This window comes from Perissodus microlepis, chromosome 19 (assembly GCF_051167445.1).
Source record: "Perissodus microlepis isolate ML-2025 ecotype Zambia chromosome 19, ASM5116744v1, whole genome shotgun sequence".
NCBI classification, from domain to species: Eukaryota; Metazoa; Chordata; class Actinopteri; order Cichliformes; family Cichlidae; genus Perissodus; species Perissodus microlepis.
This window is the reverse complement of record NC_140479.1, coordinates 19,546,653-19,559,071: the sequence shown is the minus strand read 5'-3', so window position 1 is coordinate 19,559,071 and position 12,419 is coordinate 19,546,653.

The window sequence follows — 12,419 nt, the reverse complement described above, 5'->3', positions numbered from 1 at the left end:
CACACACTAAAGGGTGGAGATAGAAGCTAATAGTGTGAAATCTACCACATTAACGGTATAAAATAAATACAAGTCCATTGGGTGAAATAAGGACATAACTGGGGGCCCTGTGGCCAAGGTCGTGAATTGCTAGTGTTTCTTTCATAATGATCTTCCCTCTCTCTTCTGCTTTCATCTTTCCATCTGATTTGCTCCTTTCTCCCCTTTTCCTCTGCTCTTTATTCCTCTGCTCTCCTCCTCACCTTTTCCTTTTGTTCTTTCTTCTCTCCTCTATTTCCCCTTCCTTCTCATTGCTCTGGCTGTCAGCTCAGCCTCGCAGGACGGACACGGAGAGGTGCTGTTCAATATGCTGCTCAACACACAGGTAGCTCACATTCAAGTGTGTGTGTGTGTGTGTTTTGTTTCTTTCTGCTGTGCTCTTTCCATCCTTCGGTGATGAGTGCAGTTCTTCAGACGCCTCCTCACTCTCAGTGTTCAGAACTCTGTTGCACAGATAATCCCCCCGTGGGTGCGTTTGTGTGTGCGTGTGCGCACAGTCGCGACTTTGTGCATTCACAGGGGTGTGCCTTTGTTTGCAGGTGTGTGTGTGTTTAAGAAAGTGTGTGAAGCCGGGCGTTTGTGCGGCTCGTCTGTTGGCGTGTGCATGACGGGGAGGGTGAGTGCAGCGGCACAGCCTCAGTCCAGCCTTAATCCTCTAAGCTGTGTAGTTCACTCATGCCACATCAGCCCCATTGTGTCTACAGACAAAGAAGCCCAGTTAAAACTAAATGCCAGTTAGAGCAACAAACGACTAATTATAACATCATTCTCTCCGTCCTGTTCGCTCGCTTTCCCTCACTTTTAATGCTTCCTTCTCACTTCCTCGACCATGAGCATGTCTAATTTTTGCAGCCCTCTCTGCTCTGGACCTGTTTCAGAGAGTGTGTGTTTGTGTGGGTGTGAGCGTGTCGACGTGTGTGTGTTTGGCTCTTGCGTTTCCCTGTATGCTCGTGTATGTGTCTGTGTATGTGTGTTTGACTATCTGACAGCTTTGCCATGGTTCATGTGTTTGGGTCCTGTCAGAGCTGTCCTGTCACTGTGTGAAAAAAATCATTCATTTCCCAGAGTCGAGGATGAAAGAGTCTTTAGACTTCAAACGCCTGTGGGCCTCTGTGGCTTAGATTGCCTCTCGCTCTTCCACCACCACCGTGTCATTTATTCCTTAAAAAAAACAAAAAAAAAAAAACAAAAAACAGTGCGGCTGTGGCATCGGTTAAGTAGAGATGGCAGAGACGTGGCGCGGAGCTGGACAATTAGCCTGATTAAAACACTGTCATTTTGCATAATAGATTTAGCCTGAGCTGCGATAGGCGGATCCTTCTGAGTGAGAGTGTGTGTATGTGCGAAAGCATGAAAACATATTCTTCTCTGCATAAACATGCGGAGTATTAAAAATGCACAGCTAGGCATGGTTTGAAAAGAGATCTATTTAAAAGTCATGGTGCATAGCTGCACAAGCTTTGGTGTTTGGCCATGACAAATAGTTGTGGTTGAGCTGGTCATCGCTCGCAAACACACGCGCGCCACACACACACTCATAAACATTTACATCAATATATCAGCGCTGCAAATGTGTGCACACTTTCTACATACAAATACAAGTAAGCACGAGTAAACAAAGTCCATTTATATATGTACATAAACTGTACATACAAGCACATATACAAACACAGCGTCTGCTGCAGCGCTGTGATGTTGTTTGGTTGCTCTGCATTGCAGTAATCGGCGCCGCTCTTCTCCTCTGCTCTCACCCACAGACAATCACCGGCTCTCAATGGACAACATCAGCAAGGGAAATACCTACAAAGAGAGTGAGAGACATAGAGAGAGGGTGCAAGGGGGAGCGAGAGAGAGAAGGGGGGGACAGTGAAGGGAGAGTAAGGAGGATGCTGGAAGAAAGGGGATGATGAGAAGGTAGGGAGGGAAAGACGGACTAAAGAAGACAGAGAGAGATTTAAGGGCAGATGGGGGAAGATGAAAAGAAGGCGAGAAAGATCAGCAAGCGGGTGTTTCCAGGCTTAAGGCTGCTGGAGGACTTGTCATTTGCGTGCAAGAGGAGAGTTACAGTAGGCAGCAGGGCAGAGAGAAGAAAAAGGAACTTAGAGTAGATGTGCGAAACAGACTCAGATAATATATCTGTCCATTACAGGGGGCACACATTTCTGGCTGCCTCTGCTTTGTGTCTGCTCCTTGGCACGCGACGCCACCCACGTGATCTCTGCAAAGACCTGGAGCTCAATTACAAGTCTGCCAAACAGTTAAAAGATGAAGATTTTTGAGTCTTCTAGTGTAAAATGACAATACTTATTTACTGGGCTGTGAAGGAAAATGGCGGATTACTCGGCGTGGTGGCTAGGTGTTATTATAGTAAGCTGATATGTGTCTGTTACTGTGTCATTCTGCTGTTGCGCTAAGCTGGTGTGGAGACACTAAGATGGCAGGGACCGGCCCGGTTGACGTTGAAAACATCACGCAGGCTTTACAGGGCCTTGTGTTGAAGAGTTTGTGTGTGCGTGCAGGGTCTGCGTCTTGTCAGTTTTAAGGTTTTTGTGTGCGAGAGATGAAGAACAGACAGAAGAAGGAGAATATGGGTGATCTTCACAGAAAAGCTATTTTAAGGGAAGTTGGTATCATTGAACAGATTTGCACCCGGATTTTAAGTCCCCACGCAACCACAAGGTTTTGACTTTCCTGCTGGAAGAAGACACCGCTTGCCTCGGGTTCCTAGCAACTCCCTGAGAACGCTGCCACTAATAGAAAGTGAACAGAAACGTAATTATGCTCGAAATGGCATTTTTGAAGTCTGATTTTCACTTGGAGATTGGCATTATTGATTTTTTTAAATCCAATTTTCCATTTTTAAAAATTGACTACATACCAATTATTCGCTGGATTGAGACTTGGAGAAAAACTACAAAGCCTGAGGATCACTGTCTCTCTCTGAAACAGTGTTGACTCCACCATAAATTCTGATTTGTGAACGTGTCTCCCTGCTGTTTCCTTCGTAGTCAGAAGCGAGCCAGGAGCAGAGGATTAGAGCCTACCTCAGCACTGGAATGCCTGGTGGCTGCTACTGCACAGCTCCCAACGCTTCCTAAATACCCCAGCTGGTGGTTTTTAGTTTTGAGAGGCAGTGGGCCACACAACTGTCGACTTTGCACTTCATTTATGATAAACTTAAGTCGGTCTTAATCTCTGCTCGTCGCTGTGTGTTGAACCAGTGTTTGGAACAACATGTTTATCTGGCGGGGAAGGCGAGTGGAGTGGGAGCCAGGGGAAGGCACCCGTTCATAGAGATAACCCAGAATGTCTTCTCTCCCTCCAAGTGAGGCTCTGAAACTGGGAGTGCGATTGTGTTTATGTGTCTGTGTGCAGGGCCGTAACAGTGATTTATGGGTCCTGTGCACAGAGGGGAGTTCTGGACCGTGGCTTTACTTTTTCATCACTGCAGTTATGGCATCAAACAACTAAATCCAACCAGCCACAACATAAAGTTCGCACACTTTGATCTCCCGATCGGTTACAGAAAAATCCTCGGGGAATGATGCCTTCAAAGCTGTTTTCACACATGAACCCCCAACAGTGTTGGGAGAATCAGACTGGGATATTGTCCGGAGTCGCCGTTTATCACATGTAGCACACCGAAGATTTTTGAGTCAAGCCTGCTCTCTCTGATGGTTTCAACAATGACTTTACTTGGGCAGAGCTTTTAGCAGGCAGGACACATGATACCCACTCACCTGCCTGCTCTCAAGATAGTTAGCTGTGCTATTCCCACATGGGCTTAATTGGACATTATCCAACTTCATTCTAGAAAATGGCCGGATACAGACTGTTAAAGGGGATCTACCCTTTAATTGTACCTCTATAATTTCAATACTGGACTCTACTAAAATAGATTTGTTTGATTTGCTGTTCAGAATAATCCTTATTTATCTTCTACTGAGCTGTTGGTGCACATCGGTTCATCCTCTGTTTGAAACAAGCTGGTTTAGCTCTACTCCTTATAAGGCCACCTTTAATTTCAGTTTGGTTTTCTCTTACTGGCTGCCCTTCGCAAACAGAAGTTTTGAACGGCATGTAGGTGTGGCTTCCATGGTCACATGCTGCGCTCACTGACCAATTCATTAGGTACATCTTGCTAGTATTGGGGCACACCCTCTTCTTACATAGATTTAACAACTTGCTGGAATCATTCCTCAGAGATTTTGGTCTATTTTCACAATCAGCATCATGTAGTTGCTGTGGATTTGTTGGCTACACATCCATGATGCAAATCTCCCTTTTCAGATGTGTTCCTGCATTGAGATCTAAGGACTATTTGGGTACTTGTCATGTTCAAGAAACCAGTTTGATCTGCATTCGTGACATGCCACAATATACTAAAAAAGTAAATGATGTTCAATTGATACTAAGTCACTCTGGTGCTAAGAACCATATTACACCATTACAACCATCCTAAATGGTTTCTATCAGGCTGGATGGATCCAAGCTTTCTTGTTTTTATGGCACATTCTGACCCTACTAAATGTTGCAAGAAATCAAGACTCAACAGACCAGGCGATATTTTTCTAATCTTCTATTCTCAAGTGTTGCTGCGAATTGTAGCTTTAGTTTCCTGATCTTCTGTATACTTTGTTGTAAGGAGTGGGTTATTTGAGTCACTGTTGCTTTCCTATCAGCTTGAAGCTCTATGGCAATTCTCTTCTGACCTCTGGCATCAGCACTGTATTTTTACCAAGAGAACTGCCGCTCCCTGGATATTTTCTCTTTTTTGGACCATTCTGTGTAAACCCAAGAGATGGCCGTGTGGGAAAATCCCAGTAGATTAGCGTTTTTTGAAATATTCAGACCATCTCATCTGGTACTAAGAACCATGCCGCATTCAAAGTCATATAAATCACCTTTCTTCACCATTCTGACACTCGGTTTGGACATTTAGTTCTTACGTTCAGCTCTGCCAGTACATGTCTGCAAAAGTTCAGGACTGCAGTGTGGGTGAGAAAACAACTTAAGCTCTCAAGAATAAACTTGAGAATAAACAATTACTATTACTGTGCACATAAATGCATAAAGAAATCAATAGTGTTGCAATTTATGCCGATGAATGGTGGAAAATGCCATAATATTACTTTTAGTAAAGGTTATAACATTTTTGGTGCCTTAAATTTCACTGGAAACCAAACTTACCTTAATTCATTTAAGCTCAAGTCCAGTTTTTTTAAATGGGATTACAACAGAGAGACTGACAGGAAATACAGTTAGAGAGGGAGGTTGTGATGTCCCAAATGCAATAGTTTAATATCAAACACTGCTTTTGTCTCAATCTTTGATATGCAAACACAGACAGACACACACACACCAGGTAGACTGATGATGCAATAAGGACATTGTTTAGACTGCTGCTGTTTCATCCACCTATCCATCATAATGTAGTAACAAGTGAATCAGTGGCCAATATTGACATCTGTGAGAGTTATGACGCTCTCACCAAGCATTAGTTAGCAAACCATCACGGAGAAAAACAAATCTTTGAAGCCACGCAAGTCAATATTTTTATATTAACAATGGATCAAATGACTCCCGAGTAATGTGAAAGGAGCTGGTGGTTGTGAAGAACTTACAAAATTATCACCCGGCTCTGCAGGTGATAATACCTTGTTGATTAAACTCACTATGAAATGATCAAAGCAAGAAAGTGATAGAGAATTTTAATAGATCATTAAAAACTCATGAGTTAGCCTTGATTTGATATAGTAAACAGAATTTGACTAAAAAATGCAAGGTTAAAAAGATTGTCGGGAAAAAAGACGAGGAAAAAAAAGAAAATATTCATAACAAATTTTCTCCTTTATTTGTATGCGTATGTGTGTGAGATGAACACGGTCATTCTTATGCATTATATATACTGTCATTGAAATTTTAACACTTAAAGTAATAATTAATGCAAGCATTTAATGTTTAAGAGTTACGCTTAAATGTTAAACCTGTGCATGACTCAAACTTGCAGTTAATTCCTTTTGCAATTCAAGTGTTGGTGTTGCTCTTGTGCTGGATAGCATTACAGCATGCGCACATCCTTCATACTTTGAACAGTTAGTCTTCAAAATGTAACCGAGGCAGACAATTTTTAAGGCTCTTTACAAAAAAAAAGCCCCCTGATTTTATTTCTGACGGTTCCACTTTGTCTCACACAACACTTGCTGTGTCGTGCATTGTATTTGTTTGCGGTTTTGATGATTTTCTGGGTTCCATGTTTCAAAAACCAGAGCAGTGTGAAATAGAAGTGTAAAATCTTCATAAATATACACTTGGGGATGACAAAAGGCATTTTAGTTCAGACAGTTTTGGAACCATAGCTCATCCCGGGGAGCTGCTGTTTAAATAAATACAAGCATAACAAATGTGTGCGTGTGTTGTGTGCATGTGTTTTGCTGAGTGAGAGCCCTCTGGTACGTGCGTGTGCCAGTTCTTCAGCCGTGGAATGAATCAGATCTGCTCTCAAGACTGCGTACCTCTCTCCAACAGCGGACTCGTAAAAGAAAGCCCTACATGAAATCCATTATGCTTAATTCCCCAAATCCATAATACTCTCAGAGGTCTTAATCTCCATCCCATTCTTATATAAATTAGCTTCTTCGTCTCTGGCAGACAGAGCTCTCTCTGTCGACTCCAAATGCCCAGACCGCTCTTCACTCAGTTGGACGAAATCACTGCGACTACAAGAGACAGCCATGATCTTTTCTGCAAAAGAATAAACCTTTTGGGAAATATGCTTATTCACTTTCTGGCACGGAGTTCGATGAGAAGATGGATACCACTCTCATTGCATATTATGTTAGCTTTGCCTAGCACAAAGGCAGGAAGCAGAGGGAAACAGCTAGCCTGGCCCACGGGGATGTAAACAGGATTGCACGAGTTACACTGTGAGCATTTTGTTAACCTTATGTTTAGTTCATTTCACATCAGAGATAACAAGTGTAAGCCTTAATGAAGCTAAATACTGTTTCAGATTTGAGCTGCACCTCTGTGAAGAGTAGTGCTGTTTCTGATGCAAACTGCAGCAACTGAGCCCTACGCTAAGCTCTCAAAGTACCTTAATTGCCTCCATGAGCTGTGTGTCACAGCCGCTCCAACTGCTCGCAGTGTTGATAAGCAGGCCAAATCAGCAGGCCGAACCACAATAACATCCAGTTATTAATGGAACATCGGCATGTACACACCTGTCCCTTTCAGCTCATGTGGTATCTCGGCTTCACATCTCTCCCCACTCCAATCACCCCACCGCCTCTGGATTAGACAAATGATTAAACAAAGGAAATATTACCAGTTAATTACAGAGCTTTAGAGTTGCTGCTAGGCAGATTTTGGTGGGCAGAGCGGGGCTAGCTATTTCCTGCTGTTTCCCAGTCTCGGTGCCAGTCTAAGCCAACTTGTGGCTCCATATTTTCTGCACTGAGGGAGGAGTGCTATTGATCTTTCCAACTCACGCTCTCTGCCAGAAAGGGAATAAACGGAATAATTTCCCAAATTGTCAAACTTTTGCTTTAAGAATAGAGGGACATCTACAGGAGGCCGCCATCCACCAGGAAACAGAATGAACTTGCTATTTTCAGGCCATGCACAAGGGAGAGAAAGCGACACTTTGTCAGGCTCAGATCTATTTTTTTTTTGCGGCCTTCAGATTCTCTTTTTGTTTAGGGCATCTGTCAGACTGTTTTCTCGAAAGTGGTGGTGCGATGAGGATGAGTGAAGCCTTCCGACTCGCGCGCGCGTGTGTGTGATGCTGGATAACCGGGGGCGATGCACCGCAGTGTGGAACCAGGAAATAAAAACAACATTCCAAAGAGAATAATGCAGCAGGAGGAGGAACCTAGTTCTACCGAGGTCCCCTGGCATCGCTCGCTAGCTAGCGTGTTTGTCTGCGCGCGTGTGTTTGTGTGTGTCTGCCTATGTGCCTCTGCCAGCTTTTGTGCTTCTCCATGTGCTGGTTATGTACACATGCTTGTCCTCCAGCACTGGAATGAATCACACACACACACAGTCACATAATTAGTGCTGGGTCCCCACAGTGAGAAATTCCAAAGATTCTTCTCCACATTTCCAAAGAACACAATGTTTTTGCTTCTTTTTTGCACAACATCAATCAGAGGGAAAGTCTTTTACTGTTTTTCAGACCATTTTTTTACCCCTCTTTTCTTCCATCTTTACATATTCTCCCTAACTCTATTACCCGTCCCTCTCCTCCTAATCGCCCCTACTTTCAAACGCCTCCCTCCGTAATTATTTCTTTCTTGTCTCCCCTCATTGCCCTCCCCCTCTTTTTATTATTTCTGCCTCCCCCCTTCCTTACTTCTTATTTAATCTCAGTTCATTTTTGCTCCCCCCCCCCCCAACTCTATCCCTTCCCCTTTTCCTTTTCTCTCTCCTCTGTCTGTCTCTGTTAAATGGGAGCAGTGACCCCATTACGGAGCGTCGGTGCTGCAGAGCGGCGGAGGAAGAGGAGGCGAGGGAAGGAGGAGCAGGAGGAGGAGTGGATGGGAGGATGGATTGCGTTCTGTGCGTTTGAATGGGATGATTAATGAGCATCGCCTCCAGAGGGTGTTATCCCTGCTCCGGACCAGCAGGGACACCAATGGGTCACCTCTGGTCTCAGGCACGCGGCTGTGATACACACACGGCGCACACAGAGGCTGGAACGCTGTGCAAACAGACGCGCACACACACACCTCGCAAACCCATCACCGCTGACATTATCATTAACAATGGTGGGACAATGGGATCGGGGGCCACAATAGCAAACACAACCCAGAGCCTGAGAGTGTTCATAGTTCATGAACGAGTTGTTTCGCAGCTCCAGTGCTGCTGCTGCTGCTGAGACAGATTTTCTTCTCAGGTTGCTAACTCTTTGCTGTCGATTCACTTGCAACATGGGATCGATTTAACATGATGAATTGAGTACACGCTGAATCTAAATATTGAAGTCGTGATGTTGAATGTTCAGTTTGTCGTCTCCTAATGATTACGAACGAATGACTATTTTTAGTATTGATGTTTCTGGTAATTATTTTTCATTAATATCCCATATTACCGCTGCTGTTGTGAGGGTCTTTTTACCGCTATGTCTTTCTTTGAAGGCTGAAAAAGTCATTCCTCGCCACCAGAGATGGGCAGTAACGCGTTACTGTAATCTGATTACTTTTTTCAAGTAACGAGTAAAGTAAGGGATTACTATTGCAAAAACGGTAATTAGATTACCGTTACTTTCCCGTAGGAACGCTGCGTTACTGCGTTACTAAAACCGTGATTTTTTGCGAGAATGTCTCATGACAATGACGTAAGCGAGTGCGACGTTCGTGACAACAGCTGTGTGCAGATCAACAATGGATCATATATCGAGTGCGGGAGAGAGTATGAGCGTGCAGCGTTTAAAGCGTGGAAGTACTGACCTTACTTTGAGTTTGATTCCATAAAAAGTGACAAAAACATTAGCGTCCGTTGTGCGTGGGAAGAAAACTTCTTTTTACAGCGAAAAAAAACCCCTAAACTTCCAAGCAAGCACCGAGTGCGCTATGACGTAATGGGAAATTCACAGAGAAACTCGCGGATTCTTCCACTGACTGCTGCGGCACACCTGCACCAGGGTAAACCTCCGCCTGCTTTACAGGTGAAAATAGAGCAACAGGACCGCTAGTCTTTGATTTTATTTATTTTCTGCTGTGTTTTACTTGCATCTATTTGAAAGACTGAGTGTAAACACAAAAAATATTTTATTTTATGTGCTGGAATGTGCAGAAAATAGGTTTAAATGTTAAACAAATTTCTTCAAGTCAGAGAATGTTGCATATAATTTAATTTTTGCTTGATGCATAAAGTTAAAAGATTAAAACTGATAAAACAAGTTTTAAAAAAGGAGACTTTTCCATTTGATTACATTTTGTATGATGGATTATGCAGAAAAAGTAGAACTGGGCTGAAAGATCTATCGCTTTATCACCTGTTCAGGTTGTAAATCGTGTTTTTAAAAAGTAACTAAGTAACTAAGTAATTAATTACTTTTGAAAATAAGTAATCAGTAAAGTAACGGGATTACTTTTTTGGGGAAGTAATCAGTAATTAGTTACTGATTACTTTTTTCAAGTAACTTGACCAACACTGCTCGCCACACACTGTACTAATTAACGTTAATCATTACACATCACATTACATATTAATGCTGAAGCTTATTATCTAAAAGAGCTCCTTATAATCCCTAAAGGGACCTATACTCATCTATAAGTACATGTTTTTATTCTTGGATTTCACTGAAGTAGGTTTGCGTGACTCAGAATTCAAAACAATCATTATTTATCCTACACCCGGCCTTGGCACAGACCCCAGGTTTTTAGCCTTTTTTCATTTCTTTTTATATTTTCTTTCCAACCCCAACTTTCTCCTTATCAGCCGCCTATGATAAACAGAACCCAATATTAGGAATAACTGCCCTCACTGACATCATAAAGAGCCAAGAGAAGAAAAACTGTTTAAAACCTAGCGTGTGCAGCAGTATGACGCCTGAGCATTTAGATCACAGGGATTAGTTGCACATCCACGATCTGATATCCCTGTTTTGCTATTATTTCAACATCATAATATTGTCTGGGTATTCAGTTAGCATTAGCCAAGAAGTTAGCTAATGCTGTTAAAAACCATCACAAGTAACGCAACACAAGTAACCCAAATTTGGCTAACAGCAAAGCTAACTTGACAATATATTTGTTATATTGAATAATCTAATAAAGAAAATACTTGCTATTTAATCCAAAAGATACTTTAATTTAAGCAAAGTCATTTTTCATTTTCTGTTTCCTTCATATTCTAAAGCTACGACAGCGTCATTGGTCTAATGTTGATCCTGGACCAACATTATTATCAGTAGCGGTTTTTGATACGGGCGAAACGGGCGGTTGCCCGGGATGGCATCGTGGTGGGGGCCGGCATCACGGGCATCGGCACAAAAAAAAAAAAAAAAATTGCTTGTACTCATGCTGCCCTGACATCAGCCAGCGCATATTGGGAATGGCATAGGCACCGATCGGTTTTCTATCGCCCATTTGCTGGGAGTAAGGGCGCCCTCCGTTTGTGAGGTGTGCCTGCTGCTTGCGGCACAGGAAGGAGAGGCAGTGTTGCCAACTTAGCGACTTTGTCGCTATATTTAGCGAGTTTTCAGACCCCTTAGCGACTTTTTTTCTAAAAAAAGTCACTAAAAAAAGACGTGAAAGCGCGTATCGCTTTTACTCTCAACAAGCAGCGGGTGCTGTAATGCAGTCAGTTCTTCTTTTACTCTTTTACTCTTATGCTGTTTTGTGTATCACAAGGTTTAAAACTACTTATAAACACACACACACAAAGTAACTCCACCAGAGTGCCTATTTCGGGTCACTTTTGCCGGTCCAAGCCCGGGTAAAGGAGCAGGGTTGGAATTGTGACATTAAAAAAACCAATAATTGCTAAAAGAAATTTAATTTGTAGTTTTAAATAAACTCTAAATGCATTTAGGACGTTTTTTACTCACTTTATGTCTCTTCCACGATGTTATTTCTCTCTCCAACAACATAGGTTACAATTAGATTAGCATGACCAATTATGCAAATTAGGCGATGACGTCATTTAGCGACTTCTAGCGACTTTTAGGACAGCCAATAGCGATTTTCCTTACTGAGGAGTTGGCAACACTGAGGAGAGGTTGGGGCGGTGGGGATTCTCTGGCTGGCTGGAGCGGCATCTAATAACCAACTCGCAAAATAAAACAAAATGAAAACAAACCAACAAACACGAAAACACCAGACATTATGATACAGACTTATAATTTGCACCGATGTTTTTTTTTAAAATTCTATACGCGAAAAGTGAGCGCGAGAGCCCTCGGTGCGCCTGCTCGCTGCTGAAGTCAAAGTAAACTTTATTGTCATCTCCGCTGTAGTCCAGTATATAAAGAGACAAGACGACGAGGCTCCAGTTACAGCAGTGCAAGTAAACAAACAATATATATAAGAAGAGTAAGAAAGTAAATATACACTTTAGGACTAGGGGTAAAGGGATCAATAACAATTGAAAATTTATAATTTACAGTTTGATGATTTAAAGTCTCACACACAACCCGTTGAAAGGGGAGGGGGGCCGGCTGCTTCCAAATAGAGCACATTTCATTCATAATGATGTAAATCCAAGCCCATTATGTATTCATGATTTGAATCCTGGGTTGTGTGAAATCCCAGAAATAAACCCTAGAAAAAGTGAATCTGTCAACTAAGGTGTAGGTCTATTAGGTTATATTGTGGCGATCCTCGAGTTGGGAGATTTGTGTTCATACTGGAGTGCAAAATTAAAACCAATGTAAG